Source organism: Pogonomyrmex barbatus, unplaced genomic scaffold (genome assembly GCF_055798465.1).
Source record: "Pogonomyrmex barbatus isolate J1 unplaced genomic scaffold, ASM5579846v1 scaffold4, whole genome shotgun sequence".
Taxonomy (NCBI): domain Eukaryota; kingdom Metazoa; phylum Arthropoda; class Insecta; order Hymenoptera; family Formicidae; genus Pogonomyrmex; species Pogonomyrmex barbatus.
Window position 1 is genome coordinate 1799760 of NW_028297138.1, and position 19983 is coordinate 1819742.

General features: G+C 39.8%; 1 protein-coding gene and 1 pseudogene across 17 annotated transcripts in view; both read right to left on the reverse strand.

The window, feature by feature from the left end:
- LOC105427286 (adenylate kinase isoenzyme 5) overlaps positions 1–19983 on the reverse strand; it is a 308338-nt gene that overhangs the window by 66243 nt on the left and 222112 nt on the right. The gene's annotated exons all lie outside the window — the stretch shown is intronic.
- LOC148935610 (uncharacterized) lies at positions 2892–8573 on the reverse strand (annotated as a pseudogene).

Genomic DNA, 19983 nt, shown 5'->3' on the forward strand with positions numbered 1-19983 from the left:
CAAGCAAGATCTTCAGGCTCGTGCTTCAAACTGAAAAGAAGTCTGCCTCGACCCCGGTTTTCCGAGTCGTGGTTTTTCCGGGGGACGATGGGCGAATGCCGAGGCAGGGGCTTAGTGTGTCTTTTAGAAAGACGAAAGGGTCCACGACGATTACCCCCACTTTGCCCGAAAAATAGAAGAGAGAAGTGCGCAAAGCTCAAGACGAAGAGTCAAGAGTGAAACGCGCGAGAATTTCAAGAACAAGATTCTTCTGAAGAGTAGAGAAGACTGGGATTGGAAATAGCGGCGCCCGGTAACCTGAGGCAGCAGCCCAGGGTAGGGCAGGAAGTCGCCAGGAGCCCAGAAGTCTTTTCCTAAGAAGAAGTTCTTGAAAGAGGAAGAATTGTCGGGACGACAATTTTATGAAGAGGGGGGCAGTGTTGCGGCCGTGCGGTATTCCGTTCGGCGCTGCTAAGAAATAATCAATATCAATCGATAAGAGTTCGAATAGAGGATCGGCTCTTGGCAACGCGTCGTTCTCCGACTGTTTTATAGATTTGACGGCCGGATTCTGCGGTGGCCGGACGCGTTTCTGTACCGTTGGTTTAATAAAGAGCGAGTCTTTCTTAAAACAGTGTTCTTCTTTTCCGAGAGCGCTCCGCCGAGTATTGCGATCACGGGAAGTAACGCCGCGAACGCGACAATTTCATCAACGAGAGGGTTGTTGTGAACGTAATAAATATACTGTTCCTCCACATATATCACGAAAGTACCGTTGTTGTACTTTGCGTGCATAATGCTGGGTGGTAATGTCATTGCGAAGACGTTTCAATGAAATTTCTTCATGCAAAAGCAATTTTTTTTCGCGCACCGGCGATTCTTCGCGCACAAAATTATTGCCGAGGTAATGCTATTGCGAAGACGTTTCAACGACTGCCAATATGCCACCACAAGACTTATTAAGAAAGAAGCGCCGATACTCCAGCTGCTATAAACAAATTGCGATTCGCGGAGATCTATGATGGGGTTTCGATTTAGACTGATGACTGAATGTGTCGCGGCATGTTAAGAGAAGCGCCGATAATCCGGCTGCTATAAACAAATTGCGATTCGAGGAGATCTATGATGATGCTCCGATTTAGACAAAGGGACAAAGAAACTGTAGATGATATATATAATTGATCGTGTGCAAGATCACAGTAGATGAAATCAAATGTGAAAGAAACCCGGGCGAATGCGATTGCATACAAAAAAAAAACGCAAAAATATTGCATAGTGTCTAACGCTCAACGAGAAGAAAGCAAGTGAAAAGGCATCGCAGGAATTTGATTATTTAGTTTATATTAGAGATTTATTAAAAATTACTTATTCAACTGAAGCAGTACGTATATTTATTTACAAGTATCTTTCTAATGTTTAAAATATTAAACATATTGTATTGTAAATATTGTAAAATATTGTAAAATATTATAAAATATCGTAAAATATTGTAAAAATATTAAACTCAATATTTGTAATTTGACAGACATATCTCGATGGTATCTCAGTTGTGGAAACCGTGCAAGTAAGGAATCTTATAAAAATTCAGATATGCCACTCAAATGGAGTACGTAACTTTTTCTTCTTTTTTCTTTTTTTCTTTTTCTCTCTTTTTTTCTTTTTTCCTTTATTTGATATGTGATGTATTTTGTGAATTGTGAAATTGAAATTTTTTATTATTTTTTGTAATATTTGTGCATATATGATATCAAAATTAATGGCTTTATGAATATTAATCATCGGTGGTGGATACGGTATCAGCGTCGCCAACACAAGGATTTATTTACACTTTTTATGGGAAGAAATTACTCGTTAGGACGTATTTGATTTGCAGATACTTTTTAGTTCACATCCATATGAAGATGATGAAGAAGTTTGGTGAAATTTTTATGTACAGGATACAGAATATTCTCATAACGTGGGTTACTTTGAATAATTAAATAATTAAATAATTAAATTGAATAATTAAATAATTAACAAAGATCTGCAAACGAATATGTATAGAATAAATAAAATTCCATTATATAATTTATTTTTGCATTAAATAAATATTAATATATTAAAAAAAATTAATATATAAAAAAAGTTTTGACTTTTTTAAATCGTGATTCAATTTCTTTGTCATGTGTATGACCGACACACTGACTTACATTCCTGCCCGACGCGCGATGAGTCACCTTAGCAAAATAAACTTCATATAAACTTATATGATAAGAAGCGATATGTCGATCGTTAGAATATTATCAACGTAAGAGAAAGAAATAAAAAAAAACATAATTCGTATATTATATTTATTTATTTTATTCATGATTATCTGACCACCAATTAAATAATTTAAATATATTTTGTAAAGCGCAATTAGTATAGTGATATCCGCATCGCATAGTATTATCAGCGTTCAGATTGTTCAGAGACTTCTTCGTAATCAGCATCCAGAGTCTCGATGTACACGCGCTCTCGCTCATCATCCAGAAGCAAATTCCACTATCATTGTCGTGTCCCTTGACATATACAACAGCATCGTCATTGTCATTGTCATCATCGTTCCGTGCACAGCCTTTGTAATCAAACTCTTAGCTTTGCTGTATGGAATCGTTCTGTCGTCCCATCGCAGTCTATGGTGATGACGTATTACCCAGCGTGCGCAAGACTTGTCGGCACTTGCGAGGAAATGCCGTGGTACAAGGCTTGTGAAAATATAGTGAGAAAGAAAAGTCTGTTCTCTGAGAACAGCAAATTCCTTTACAACAAACTGTCTTCTAAACCTTGCAGGTCTACGAACGTTGACACGACTGTGATGAACAATTTGTCGAAACTGCGGTCGATTTTGATGTATCGTAGATTTTATTGTCTCTCATATATCAGCGATGCTCTTAGGTAATCTTACGTACAACATTGGTCAACGGATTATACTGAACCACACGATCATGTATAATGAGACAGTACGCAGTGGTATTCATCGGTACATTCTCCTTAGTCTCAAATTCCAATCTCACGTCTACGGTTGCGCTCTTGACCGATTCGTTTTGTCGAGAACAATCGATGATTATGAATGGGCCATTATGTAGAAAAGACGTGACGGTGAGACTCGGCTCGAGATATTTGTATCCGTAGTAACCCTTGCAGAAATGCGCGTACGTTTCATACAACACGGATTATCTCTTTTTGTCAAAATCCAGATTCATATCGTCGTACGGATAACATTCTGAGGTCATATAGAGTTTCACGTTGATTAAGTTGCAATCGTCGAATCGACTCGTGTCCTCAGCCATGACGTTTTTTTGAGCTGTTTGCAGAGCGAAGATGACGTATCGCGGCTTCTCGAGCTGAGTAGTGGTCTTGATGGTCCACGAATGCTTGGTTGTACGCTGTAACAACGGAAATTCATATAGATTCCATGAGCGAAAAGTCATGCTCAAATATCATCCGCTCTCCAAAATGCGCAGCATCGATAGTTTTTTTATCTCGCTCAATAACACGTGCGGCAATTACCATTGTATTTTGAATAAATCGACCATGGGATCCAACGCCGAATTTCTTATCAGGCAATTGTTGTCATTACGCGATCGTATCAAGATCAACTTGTGACAAGCGTTGATTAGGAAGTTTTTCTTGATTACCACGCGTCTGTAATCCTCGCAGAATCCCAACAGTGCGTAGAGAGGTACGCAAAAGTTAAAATATTTATCCGCGTTAGTACGCACATTCCAGCTGGCATTCCTTAGAATCACGCTTCTGTCAGATGATGTTGTTATGTAGTGTTTGAGCGTGCTAGTTATGCCCATGTTTCTGTTACGATTAATTTCCATACCATCAAGCTCGTATCGAATCTCATCGTATATGAACGCAACAAAATTATTTCCTAACACCACATCAGATCCTTCGACAATTCTGTTCTTCGTTAGTTTCCCTCGACATATATTATAGAAAGCTTTCGTACGGCAATGTGTACAGATCCTGTTGCTGTATGGGTATTCTCATTGCCCGAACGGGTTGTACGCATGAGTCTCAATCTTGACGATGCGATCATTGAAAATTGGCTCGTCTTCGATGTTTAGGATATCAGTCATTTCACAAGTTGCGCACCGCGAATCCTAAAGCTTGTAAAAATTTAATGTTCGCGTTGAGTTTCTTCCTCTTCTTGATGCAGCCGGATGAGCAAGTATTGTCGATCGATGTTTTCTTTGTAAAAGATGCGTTATCTCTCTGCGTATGCTTCGCTTCGTTCAACACGAGCATCTCAAATGTCACGCTCGCGTTATCGCTGTCGCCGTCGTATGTGCAATCTGACGATGATCTCTTCTCCTTTGAAATCGAGCAATCGTCCGTTCTAGTCAACAATGCGTATCGTTAGCTCCGTAATGCTCCGTACGATGACTGGCAGGTAAATGATCTGCATCGGCCTTTTCGATATCTTATATCCTGGCGGCATGCCCGGCGAAAATTCGTGTATCGTGTGCACACTTTTGTCGCTGTATGCGCCTGCGGTCACGTTGCACTCTACACGGATAATGTTTACGTTCATTATGTTGATCGACACGTCCGATTCGTGCCACCTTTGCGGTTGCAGTATACGCTTTGAGAAACCCAGCAGCGATCCAATGTTATTGGGCTTGTTAAAGTTTATTCTGTAGGCGCATTTAATCTTACACCTCATCGTGTTGTAATTTGCACGGAGCACTACAGGGTATTCCCCAATCTCGTCATCGCCGCGCGCGGTGTCACCAGCGTTACCATCGGGCGCATCACGTCGCAGTTGTTTCCGTAAAACCTCACGTTTCAAAAATTCATTTATGACCTGCAGTTCATACAACCCCTCATAACCGAGAATCGTAATTTCTGCGTCGTCCTTGCCAAAATAAAATGTATTATTCGAAGCGTTTACATTCAGTATCGCTCAAATCTATGACTAGAAAGTAATTTGCTGCTCTTCTCGCTCAGCGTAAGCATCAGCGACATGTTGAAAAAAGCGTTCAACGAATACTGAGATGTCGCGACATTTTGTAAACGGACTTTATAAATTCACGCGCATCAACCGTTTGGAGAAACCACAGGCACAACTGTCCGCAGACATTCTGATCGTACGTCTGATAGGATGTTCGATTGTACTATCGTCGTAACACTGTCTCCGAAATATCCAGTACCAGTTCCTTGGACGGTCGAAGATTATTGAAACTGTCGAAATATATGACACGATCGTTTCTCTTTGCGTACGCTTTGCGTATCTAATGAGTGCCGAGACCCATCGTGTCGTCCAGATTTACGATACCGCTCTCTTTTCGACGCGTGCCGCTAATCGGTAATGTGTCACGCATGAAAACATCTCTGAAGTATGATACGCGCTTCGCCAGTTGGTCCAATTGTACGTTGGTAGTTACATCCGTACATATTTTTATTGTCTCTTTGGCGTTTTTTTTTTCTTTTTTCGCTGTTACGCTTCGTTCGCCTTTGTACGGAGCGAGATATAGTCCCCGTTCGTATTTGTACGGAGCGAGATATAGTCCCTGTCCGTGCGTTTCTATCGCGCGAGTGTGACGTTGCAGTTCCTCGAACTGATGTCAGTCGAGTTGCGCGGCTTTCTTATCGTTTACCGCTTTCGCCACGCTGGCCGCTCCACCGATTAAGAACTCGAGAGCGCTCAAAATTGGCAGAATCGGTAACACACCGCCTCGTTTCGCCGTTGGAAGTATTCGTTTCTTTTTTTGCCGACTTTTTTCTTCGCTTTCATACCGATCTTGGTCTTGGCTTTCATCGCTGTCCAAACGGCTGTAGCTGCAGTTTTCTCGCTCAGAGCCGACTCTCTCGTGATGACGCGTCCTAGAGCTTTATCGGCGAGTACCTTGTCCGCCGCGTGTTTGTCGATGAGATCGTTGCTTTGAGAATACGCAATGTCGTATTCACGGCACGCCGCGTCCAATGGATTTATGCCCGTTTCACCTCTGGCTAGTCACTTCTTCAGTCGAGTACCCGGGCCGCAAAACTAATAATCGAGGATATGTAATTCGAAAGGAAGCGCGTTTATCGCTCGATTGAGCAGTAGTAGTCCAATAGTAGTCTTCGTTTGACGCTGCTGCTGACATAGTTACAATCCTTTATCTTCGGTGCGGGACCGTCGATGTGCGTGCGTGCGTTGCAGTTAATTATAATGCTCGACGCAGCGACGATAAGTTCGAACCATCCAAATCTTTATATATTCCGGAAGCTTGTCCCACACGTGCTCGATATAGTCGCCGCACACGCGTAACAGTACGACCTTCGATATATATTGCAATTGCTCAGCGCTCAAGTCCCGAATATCGGAGGGATACGACAGCGCGAGATACATTTTTGCAACTGAGCGATTCGCGGTTTCGCGCGCCTATAAATAGACATTCAATCGAAGCCTAGATAACACAGTGCGAACATGAAATTCGTACGGTAGCCACTGACGATACGCGTCGCAAACTGCGACGAGAAAGCGCGAATGATGGGGGACATCGCGACAGAGCGTAAGTATGGTGAAATGTTACCGAGTACTACGCACCATCATTTGCGGACCGTCGAATTGCGGTAAAACCAACGTTCTCATAAGCTTGCTCGAGAGTTCATACGGTGTATGTTTCGAGAACGTGTACGTATACTTGAAATCGTTGCAACAACCAAAATATCGATATCTCGAAACTTTGTTGACATCGATCGACGAAATCAGCTACTTTATGTTGTCCAACAACAGTGATTCCACCAAGCGAGGCACATCCCAATTCGATCTTTGACGACGATGCGTGCGATAAGCAAAATGCGGTGAGAGAATATTTCTCAATGGATCGCCATTCGAACGTCGATTGCTTCTATCTCTGTCAGACGTATGCGAGGTCGCGTATTAGATGCCTAAACATGCAAATCTGCTGATCCTATTCAAACAGGATGGTACCAACTTGAAACATGTTTACAACGATCACGTGAATACCGACATGTCGTACAATGAATTCTGTGCGTTATACCGCGATTGTTGGCAGCGCGAGTATGGATTTCTAGTGATAGATAAGGACAGTCCGCTTATCAATGGCTGATACAGAAAAGAATTTAACACATTCGCGGTACCATAACACGATTAGTCGATGTCGATACGTCAAGCAGGTAACATGGATAACACCAAAGATCGCGAGAAAATAGCGAAACAGATTGCGAAAACGAGCGATTCGATTCGCAAAAAATATCGCGCTTTGAAAAATGGTAAAATAGATGAAGATGTAGCATTGGAGTTTCAAGCCCATCGTCAAACTTCTAAAACAGATTGTCGAGGAAACATATCCAATTAAAAAAGAAGCCAATGTTGCAAAGGATATCGGTATTAAGAAAAAAAAGAAACATGAAGACAGATGATGACGATGACGATGACGATACTACTATTAACACGGATTCGTATTGGACGGATGTTGGATAGTTGAAATTGTCGCTGCAACCTAAAAAGCGTACAAAACAATTGAATACCGCGAATTGAATACCGCGTCAGATTCATTCATGTTCGATTCTACATCGATAGAACCATCGAAAGAAACTACCGAAAGAACTATCTAAAGAACCATCGAAAATACCGCTATTCGTGCAAAATAAAAATATTTTTGAAACAAAAGACATTAATGAACCGTCACTCGAAACAACAGAGTCTGCAAATACATGGAAGTCGTGAGACGCTTCATGGTCAGCTAGAATCATTACGATGACGAAAGTACGTGGGCCTTCTTTTCGGTGACGACATAGATAAAGCGATCGATAATGTGTACGGTGTCTATTTCGATAAAAGTGGTACAATGCTCGGTGACAAAAAGTTTGATATTGACAAAAATGACTCCATCATAAACAATGTGAGATAAAATGGTACACCAGGATTATACGAATTGATCTTCAAGAGACATCCCGATGAGGCTATATTCTCCGAAGATGACAAACAAACATATAAAAGTATACTGTTAACAACGAATGCTCATAGACGTGGTCACAGCGCCCATAATCCCATCATAGGCAACAAGGGATATAAGTACATTAACATCATCGCTCCGCTCGTACATATAAGAAAAGCAGTAAAAAGAGTGCAGGTATTAACAATATCATCTACCATGAAATTAAACGACAACAAGATCAATTATGCATTTGAACGCATTGCATTGGGACGAACTGGTTACCAACGAACTGGTGAATCGACTCCGATTGCTCGACGCTTCGCATCTGGTAACAACGCTCACAACGAGATGCTGTCGATCATCGAGGAACTTCGCGAAGCCGGCATTATTATAAATTAATCGCGTATCGACGAAACAAGCCAGTCGATTGACGTCAATGAGGAAAAAAACGATTTTAAATTGTATTACTGTGATCAAATATAAACGAGATTTTTAAATTTAAACTGCGCGGGTTCATCGATTCTGACAAATATTTTTTTGATTAAGTTGGTAGTACTGTCTTTGACATCTATGTGAAATTTCATGTCATTCTCTTCATTTGTTTAATAGTGAACGCTCGTTTTTGTGAATATCCAAAAGTATTTTTTTCGATTTTTACGATGTGTGATTCTGTTGGGCAAAGAAATTGTATTTTGTTTGCGGAATGAAATTTCTGCTACTGAAACGTTCAGAATGTTGCAGAAGGCTTTTGGCGACCAGGCTCTATCAAGACCAAGAGTATTTGATTGGTATAAAATGTTGAAAGATGGTCGAGAAAGCGTAGAAAACGAACCACATCAAAGACGACCAAAAACATCAACTGATGAACAACACGTGAAGCAAATCAAGGATTTGATGCTCCAAAATCGTCGATTGACAATTAGAGAACTTGCCGATACTGTAAACATTTCATTTGGATCAGTCTAGACCATTTTGAAAGACCATTTGTGCTTGAGAAGAGTCAAATCTCGTTTGGTTCCGAAAACACTCAATTTTTTGGAAAAACAGCGTCGCGTTGAAATGTGTGAAACAATGATTTCTGACTACCAGGACAAGATGAAACGCATGATAACTGGAGATGAGACTTGGATCTATGCGTACGACCCGGAAACAACCGACCAATCGAGCGAATATATGCAAAAGGTGAGGCAAGACCAAAAAGATCGCGCCAAAGTCGCTCAAAAATCAAGGTTTTGTTAATAGTTTTCTTCGATTATCGTGGTGTGGTGCATTATGAATTCCTTCCGCCGGGCCAAACTATCAACAAGGAATATTATTTGAGTGTTATGCGTCGTTTGCGTGAAGCTATTTGCCTCAAGAGGCCAGATTTATGGACAGACAACTCATGGTTTTTGCACTACGATAATGCGCCATCTCACACTGCACTGGTTCTTCGTGACCATTTCTTTAAAAACTCGACCCATATCGTTCCACAATCACCGTATTCGCCTGATTTAGCACCGTGACTTCTGGCTATTCAGTAAACTCAAAAGACCGCTCCATTTTGAATCGATTGAGGCGATACAAGCCGAAACGAGGTATTGAAGGCCATTCCGGAAGAAGAGTTTTCAGAGTGTTTCGAGAATTGGAAAAAGTGTTGGCATAAGTGTATCGGGAGGGGATTATTTTGAAGGCGACGAATTTGATTTTGAAGAATAAATAAAGATTTTTCACTCTATAATAAAAATCTATATGTTTATATTTGATCACAGTAATATATCTTATTTACTATTAAACATTATCGAAACATGAGATCCGATGGACGTGAAAAAAATGTTAGCTCCGACGACTCGTTGAGGAATTGCACACTCCGGCGGAGGAGAAATTTTCCGCGAAGACGTGTCATAATTCGGGGATACGACGATCTGTGGCAGGCTGATATTGTCGAGTTGCAAATTTCGAGTTTCAACAGAGGTCATCACTACATACTTACCGTCATCGATGCGTTGAGCAAGTACGGCTGGGCCATACCGCTCAAGAGCAAGATCGGAAGCGAGATGTAACGCTATCGCTAAGATAATTCGAGAGAGCGGAAGATGCCCGAGAAACTTGCAAATATGGATATGGATATGGGAAAGGAGTTTTACAATGCCGATGTGCAGAAACTCTTGAAAAAACACAACGTTAATCATTATTTCACATATACAGTGTTGAAGGCATCGATCGTCGAGCGATTCAATCGCATGCTTAAGAACAACATGTGGAAGATGTTTACGTTTAATGGCACTCACAAGTGGGTCGACGCGCTACCTCGTCTCGTGTCAGATTACAACGCGCGCAAGCATCGCACTATCGGCATGCGACTCGCTGACATAACTCTCGCGATCGCCAAAAGACTCTTGGACACGGTATACAGTGCGATAAAGATCGCAGATCCAGCAAAATTCACAATAGGCGATTCACAATATGCGTGAGCAAGTACAAGACAGTTTTCGAAAAAGGTTACACGTCAAATTGGACCGAGATGTTTAAGATCGTTAAAGTAGCATACTGCATACTAATCCTGTAACCTATCTGCTTGAGGATTATCGCGGAAAAGCGTCGCTGGAGCGTTCTACGAGCACGAGTTGCATCGCGCAACTCATCCGGACGTGTATCTCGTGGAGAAAGTACTGCGCAGGAAAGGAGACAAGGTTTACGTCAAGTGGTTGGGATTCGATGGATCGTGGATAAACAAAAGCATGATTACAAAGTGTGATTTAATTCATTTTTTTATTTTTACAATGTATAAAAAAACAAATATACAATGTATAAATGTATATAAAAAGTCTTTTTTTTCTTCTATTACATCTTCGTAAAAACTATACATATATGGTAATAATAATGAAACTTATGATATATATAATACATACATACATACATACGTACGTACGTACGTACGTACATACGTACATACGTACATACGTACATACGTACATACGTACATACATACATACATACATACGTAAGTACGTACATACATATATTTGTACATACGTACATACATACATATGTACATACGTACATACGTGCATACATATACATGCATATATAAACTATATAAAAAATATAAAAATATACATTGCATATACATGAATATTACAATGGAATTCGCCAATGTCCCCCGGTAACGTTTCCGTCGAATCCGGCACGATGTATCGTTTGTCATCGTACTCATCGGACTTACAGCGATTTTCGATTCGGTCACCATATATTTGGTGTAACTTGGATCTTATACATGACTGGCGACGAGTCATTTCGCTTCATTCAAGCACCGCGTGTAATCGTCGAACGTTATTGTTCGCGCTACGACATTACTTTTTACACCTTTCGTCTTTTTAATATCCTTTTTACTGTCAACCTCACCGTATGCATCTTCGCTCTGAGTCCGACGAATTCCGTCATTATCGCACTGTTATTTTCATCCTTAGGCCGGATATTGTTTTATTCATGAGAGGCATTCCGTACGCCAGAGGTCGGCAAGTGAGCACTTCATATTGCTTATCTTGAATGTGCATGGCAATAGATAATAAATTTGAAAAATACAACAACTGTCGTGATTGATTGATTCATAAATTAAATTTCATTTTAAAAGATCTAATTTGATCAAACATATGAATAATTAATTTATCTTTGCCTTGTAGAGAGTAATTTAAATGATTAGTGATATCCGCAAGAAAGGCGAGATTGGCTGTGATCCAGGAAGGCTGTGATAGTTCAGGCACAGACTTATCTTTCATTTTTAAAAATATAATTATTTCTTCGCGTAAATGAAAGAAACGCTGAAGAGTTTTACCTCGATTAAGCCATCGTGTTTCGCAAAAATAGGAGATGTAATCTGACTCTAAAGAAGATAGAAATTCGCGAAATTGACGATGATTCAATCCAGTAGTTCTAATAAAATTTACAACTTTGATTACAATTTTCATTACTTTGTCATACTTTAAAGATTTTGCACATAATGCCTCTTGATGGATGATATAATGGATCGAATGTATTTCTTGTTTTGTGCTAGTTTATTAGACTTTAAACGTCCTACGAAACCCATATTGTGTCCAATCATTGCTGCAGCACCATCAGTAGCAACTGAAGTTAATTTATCCCAAGATAGATTTATGTTTTCTATTGCTTCTTCAACGCTAAACAATATATCTTCTCCAGTCATAGTACCTTTCAGAAGTATTATATTTAAAAGTTCCTTAATAATAGAGAGGTTGTTATCCACACCACGAATAAAAATTGCCAATTGTGCAGTATCAACGATATCAGTACTCTCGTCGAGAGCTAATGAAAAAGCAATAAAATTGTTTATTTTTAGTAATTAGTCACTCGAGATCTTCAGTTAATTTTTCAATGCGACGTACTACAGTTCGAGAAGAGAGACTAATTGATTTAAATTTATTAATATCATTAGGATATATTGTTTCTGCAGCAATTTCTAAACATTGTTTGACAAATGGACCAATGCTAAATGGATGTGATTCACGTGCAATAAGATGAGCAATTTTGTAACTGGCATATAATGCAGGCTTACTTAATTCCGATTCTTCTTCCTGTATTAGAATAATATCTTTATTAAATGTAATGTACCTGATAAAAAATTTTTTATGTAAAAACGTATATATATATATATATATATATATATATTTATATATATTTATATATATTTATACATGTTTATATGCATGTATGTTCTTATATGAAAAATTTTTTATCAGGTATAATTAAATATAATGAATTAAATTAAAACTGATTACAGTAAAAAATGCATATTTTATATTATAATAATATGTATATTATGAAAATTACTTTATTGTTGGAAACAGAACTGATTTTAAATCGTGCAAAAGTTGAATTCGCTCCGATCCTTCTATCTTGTCATAAGTGGCTTCATGTTTTGTGTTATAATGTTTTCCGACATTATATTTCTTTGAATTCATAGTGGTTCCACAGATGAAACATTGCGCTTGATTATTATGCTTCATTATGAACCACTTCTCTTCCCATGAAGAACTGTCCGAACTTGAACTTAAGGTTCTTTTCCTTTGATTATCCATTACAAACGTTAAATTATAAGAATTGCAAATGTGTCTGACTGTTCTAGACAAGAGACAATTTGATTATACTCTTGCTTAGTTATTGTTTTTCTTTTATTTTGAGCAAATTAATATCAGCAGATGTTTATTTTGAAATTGTTGGAAGTTTTCTTTGCAGAAAAAAGACTATTCTTCTGGATTTAAAAATATAATTTTAAAGCGCTAAGTTAAACGTGATATATATATTCATAATTTTATGGTTGTATTGTAAGTTTATATTTTAATACATTGTTATTGTTTATATTATTGTTTTATTTTCTTTGTTATATTTAAATTTTCGTTAAACATATTTAAATGTATTAATTATATAATTTTTAATTTAGCACAAATTTTGACAACTTACAATATTTAAAAATAAAGATAAGCATTTTAATTAAAATTTTCCTATAATGAATGCTTATTATTATTATTAGGACAATCAAAACATGCTAGAGCATATTTCTTTATTTGACTAATAAAAAAATTAACTAGGTATAAGTTGAATTCATAAGAATTTATGCATTTTAAATCCTATATATATTACAATATATTTTTGCATATTTCATCTTTAAACGGTTTAACTAAACTGTTATAAAAAAATTTTATGATATAACGACACCCGACTCACCCCCCCTCAATTATTAATAATATTAAAGCGTCCCCGACCGATCAACCGTCGGGGCGCCGACACGGTGATCCTTCCGCGATCCCACCGTCGTGAAAATCTCGTCGAACAACGGACGCGGCAAACCAGAGATCACGCGGCTTCACGTGCGCGCTGCGTGGACAAACACGCACACGGTAAGGCCACCGCCGCCGGCCCCGCTACCGACCGCGCCACCGAACATCCTCGCGGAATTCCCGAGCGCGTTCGGCGAATTATCGCGAGGATTCCGGCAAAGGCATCCCCCGGAACTACCCCGACCCGAGTTCGATCCGTACCCGACGACTCCTGACCGACGGCCGGCTCGGGTATATTAGGCGACTCCGAGAGATAATCGAGACCCTATCTCCGGCGAGACAGTAGCCAGTCCAGTACTGTTCTCGATACTCCCAGTCATCTCCAAAAGCGATCTAAGGTGCTACCTATCGTGCCAGGAGCTTCTGGCCGATCGCTCCTTTAATCCACAAGCGCACAAGTTATTCACAGATTGAGGAGCTTCTCAATCTGGGCTCCGAAAAGTAAGCCCTTGTGCACACTTTCCTCTGACGATCGAGAAGCAGGGAGCTTCCTGCATTCGAAGCGTCATAGCACGAATCCCTGACAAACCATACACGCAAACAACTGATCCGTCACAACAAGCCGGCCGAAAACCCCGTGCACCGTCGCGCCCGCGCCGCGCCTACCGTGAACGCGCCGAATTCGGAGAACCGACCGCGAGCCGAGCGATTATACAATACATAGAAACCGCGCGTTTTTTCACCGTACCAACGGCGAAATTCCGAAAGATACTTGTAAATATTGTACATACAAAAAACCGCAATCAGTCGGAACTGTAAATATAGACTTAGATATATATAAACTAAAGAGGCTCACGATATTTTATTTCTCTTACCGAATCCTGACCATATCCGACCGACGCTATCCTGCGAAACCCGATCTACGCGAAACTAGAGACGTTTTAATGATATTACAAAGATTCAGGTACTAATAGTTTAAGACTACACTATTGTTCATATATACATGCAACGCTATTTTTGTAAGTGTGAAATGCGGAACTTTATCCCAAGGTACTAAAAATAAAGATACGCTCCTGAGATATGCACACAGGCGAGCGCTCGCGGGCGCTCGCGGGCGCCCGTGCTTAATTTCAACGTTTTGTCGACCCCTGCCGTACGCATTGCAGATAATCGCTCGTATCGAATCTAGCGATATCGCATTTCATCGTCTTGTACATGTCATCGCACTCGATGTGATATATGAGACTGTCCGTGTCGGTGTACATGATCTTACATTTGTCGCGATACAGCGGTGACATATACTCGTGGTGAAATTCGTATAAGCAGATTTTCGATATGTCGAGTATACACATACCCACATAAATCGGCTTGTCGAATTTCACCTTGAGTTTACGCAGTTCGACAGCGATTAAGTTTTCCGCAAAGACGCTGCGGCTGTGGAAATTTGGTTTCACTATCATTGCCTCCGCGCCATACCGTCCCATTTTGTTATCAATTTTCCACGTGATTCCGAATATTTTTCATTATTTTATCGAATACCGCGTTGTTCATTAATTTGTACAAATTTTTCTCAAAATCATTTTTCGCGCACGTTCTAAAGTGTATTGAGTTCGATGTAATCGCGGAGCCAGGTGGATTGAGCAAATTGTAGTACGCGGTGTATCTTTGCGATACGAAGACAATGGCGCGTACATTGCTGCAGGTTGCAATAGTGAACGTACCGCTTCTTGTCATATAACGTCGTGAGGTTTATTCTGCCGCGTGCCGGGGTTTATCGCACGTCGGACAGAAAGGTAGGTCAGTGTGTCGATCGTGCAAATGATACGGATACTCGGAGATCGACGTCGAGAATATAACTCGTAGGTCAGGAGTTGGCAAAACACTGAAATTGAGCACGGGCGCCCGTGAACGCCCACGAGTGCTCGCCTGTTGTGCACATCTCAGGAGCATATCTAATATTTTTAGTACCTTGGGATAAAGTTCCGTATTTTCAAATGAAACTTAATGGATCAATCAATTTCAATCTCGATAGTTGTTGCGTTTTTCAAATTTATTATCTATTGCCATGCACATTCAAGATAAGCAATATGAAGAATATATAAATTCATTTCAATTATTACATAATGAATTCGATTGTTAGTTTAGGGAAATGCATGTTTTAGAAGAAGACTTACTTATTTTTATGATACCTTTTACTCAACAGTAGTTGATATTAATATTGTTCCCGCAGATATACAATTAGAATTAATAGATTTAAAATGTGACACTGCTTTTAAAAGTCGTTTTTATACAATGACTGACATTGTACAATTTTATTCATATATATCTCAAGAACGTTTTCCTCTACTACATGCTTGTGCTGCAAAAATAATGAGTATGTTCGGTTCTACATATTTATGTGAACAATTATTTTCTATTATGAAATTAAATAAATCGCGATTATGCGAACAGTTAATAGATTTACATTTGAATTTTGCAATAATTCGTTTAAGTTGCCAAAACGATAACACGATATATCGTATATATTAGGTGTACAAAAAAGTTCTGAGCTTTAGATTTCATACAACCGAAATAACAATTTAAATTTTATATATCTTCCCGCCCTTTTGCGATTTTAAAGCGTTGACATTTGCCCTTCTAAAATGTCATACGGTTTGGCGTTTGATGCACATAACCTCAAAAATCAGTAGTGTTCACAATAGCAATACAAAAGAGCATATTCGATTTTCCATCCACTTCGCGTTTCATCTGAAGAAAAATGTTGCTGAAGTCACTGCAATGATTTGTGCTGCATATGGAGAGAACGCTGTAAGTCATACTACATGTAAAAGATGGTATCAAAAATTTCGCCAAGGAGATTTCAGTCTTGAAGATGAACCGCGTGTTGAACGTCCTCAAAAGATTGAAACGGACGAATTGCAAACATTGCTGGATATAAACTCTGCGCAAACTGAAAAGGAGCTTGCAGAACAGCTTGGCGTTACGCAGCAAACCATTTCCCTACGTTTACATATGATGGGAAAGGTTCAGAAGGAAGGCAGATGGGTTCCGCATGAATTGTCCGAAGACAACAAAAATCGTCGGCGTGACACTGCACTCACTTTGCTTTCAAAGTTCCGGAAAAAAGATTTTCTGCACAAAATCATTACAGGCGATGAAAAGTGGATTCTTTATGATAATCCTAAATGTAGAAAATCATGGGTTGACTCTAGTTAACCTTCGACATCGACGCCAAAGCCCAATATCCAAGAAGGTTTTGCTCTGTATCTGGTGGGATTGGAAAGGTGTGTTGTATTATGAGTATTATGAGTTGTTACAATCGGGTGAAACAATCACGGCAGACCGCTACCAACACACAATTGACCAATTTGAGCGATGCATTAGAAGAAAAGAGGCCATTTACTGGCCAAAGACGTCGTAAAATGATCTTGCTTCATGACAATGCTCGACCACATGTTGCGAAAGCGACTTAGGATCATATCTTTGCGTTAGACTGGGAACTTCTCCCGCACGCGACGTATTGCCCAGACATGGCGCCTTCCGATTATTACCTATTCCGGTCGCTGCAGCATCATTTGGCTGATACACATTTTGTGAGATTTGAAGAGATACGAAAATGCATTGATGACTTATCGCTTCGAAGCCGGCGAGCTTCTATTATCAATTCGCAAGCTACCCGAAATATGGCAAAAGGTCGTTGATGCAAACGAAGAATATTTCGTTGATTAATATTTTTTTGTTTGTTTTTGAATAAAGATTGAATTTTACAAAAAAAAGCTCAGAACTTTTTTGTACACCTAATAATATCGGAAAACTATGAATCAAATACTAATTAAATGTTATAAGAGTTGTTTATTTAATATTATTGTAAGAAATGTTTATTTAAAATATAGATAGTTATTAATTTATGCTAATTCTGGGTCTGAATTTGTGCAACACAATATGTTTTTATTCTTGAACAGCACGTTCAATGAACAGACGTTCCTGATATCCCCTCTCCTCACTTTATTGCGCCTAGCCGCCTAATGCTAGCCCCAGCGCGCTCGACAGCGGCATTGAGCGCCCGCGAGCAGTGCTCACTTGCCGACCTCTGTCGTAGACGAATCCAGAGCGATCGTGTTCGCGTCAAAGTTCGCAACGTCTTCAACCCATCGAAATTCGACATAGTGCAGCGGTTGACACATCGCCTATCCGTACAAATTATTCACGTTGGAGAACGCGCTCGATAAACATAACCATATCGATATCGGTGAGCAAAATTTACACGCGTATGTTTCAGCATGGCGTCCCATGTGAAACCTGGCAATGTGTAGTAATGAGCGGGATCGAGACTGTAACTTTTGATACAACTTTCGCGGAAATTTTTAAAAACGTCGGCCAATAACAAGACATCGGTTTTTAAATATAAATAGATTGCTGTACTCGCCTAGAATTGCAATAGAGAACCGCTGCCAGATGTTCGCGGCGTGCGTGTAATCGTTCTCCGACACTGTATCACCGGTCAACGAACTATAGAATGATTCGCGCGGTGTCCTGCAACTTGTCCGCGTGATCCACGTATTCGTAGGGAAAGACACCTTTACGCGTCAACAAGTCAAAATTTTCGTTTGATAACGTGGAAAATTTGGAACGTAAAATTTTCAATTTTTCTTTCGTTAGAAAAGATGCCAATTTATCGAGGCTGGTATTTAAAAATTTGTATGAATCTATGAACCGCAATCGTACGCAATTTCGTGAATCTGATCTCTCGGTGGTATCTTGAACGTGTTTTGTAAATGAGATGTATTTTTCTTTTGTTATCGGCAGCACGTCAATTCTGCCTTCGAACACCGTAGCTATTTCTATGATGACAAAATGCGCGTCATAACCGGATAAGTTGTGAAATATTAGGAATGCAATAGAAATCTTTATAATTTAGATTACAATTTGAATGCGCGGGACCACGGTAACGACCGGTAAGGGGGTAATGATCGCAATGACCCGCGTGTCGTCCGACACAAATAGTTTTTCACAAATATGACAATGCGTCGCGCTACGATATGCTCCCACTGTTCTCTCGACAATGTTTCCATAAGGACATTCGTGGATAACAGAATTTTTACTTGATGCGCCAAATCTTTGAGTTGACGAACGAACCACGCAACGCAGTCTTCGCCGCGACGAAATCAATATATCGATAACGCGTCGTCGTACGTAGTATCCGATGCTAAATATCTCGTGCTGCTGATAAGTGTACGACGCGTCTTCTTTCTTTGCCGGTTCCGTTCGCCGTAGTACGCACTCCAAGTCCGCGTAAATGACAAAAGGAAGTCGTTCCTTATTTGTATGGTTCTTGAATTCGAGCCATTTGTCGTCCTCGCTCGGCAGTTGGATGGCGCAATTGTTCATCTTTTCGTAGTCCGTTGTATGTGACTGCAATTTTTCAGATGAACTGAAATAATGTAGACATCTGCAAACGGAAAATATGATTTGTTAGTATTTAATAAACAATTTTATAAGAAAAATAATAAAATTTGTTAAAATACATACCGGTTGCAAAAGTATATGTAACAATGCTTCTTGTGTTCTGTTTATTTGCGAGCTCACAAGGCGAGATAGGTCTTTGATGTACGCGAAGTGCCCCGCGTTGTCATCGCGCGAATCCTGCACATACAATAGATTTGCATGTTTCTCCATCTTCTTATCTGTCAATCGTATCAGGAGTATCTTCTTTTCCTTGATACCGTAGACGTTGATTGAGATGTCGTTGAGACGTTTGAACCTTTTAATTTGATTCAACGTCATCGGAAACGTAATGTCTTGAAGATTTAACACTGTCGTATAATATGGGTATGACAATTCCCGATCCGTATGCAGAACTGCGACCACCGACCACGCGAAACACGCATTGTTCTTGGATCATACGTTGATCATCGCTCGCTTTAACATAATTTCCCGCGGCAATTCGATGTTACATCCCGCGTGCATTGGATTATATTCACATTTATTCACATTAATTGTCAAACTTAATATATGTGACAGCGCCCATCCACTGTCGCGTTCTTGGAACTCTTCGAGCAATGTAGGTTCGATGACATGTTGTTCGTACCACTCATCCAAATTTGACACTCGAAAGAGTTCATAGTTTTTCGTGTTTATACTTTTATTGACACGTTTATCACCTGTCACAAACTCGCCGTTGAACGCGGTGTTCACTTTCACACTATCGTGTCTGTACAATGTCTCGCACTCGCTCGAGCACTACACCAGCGTCTTCCAAAAATCGTCGCGGCTCGATATAATTCACATTAATCATTGCATCTGTCAATATA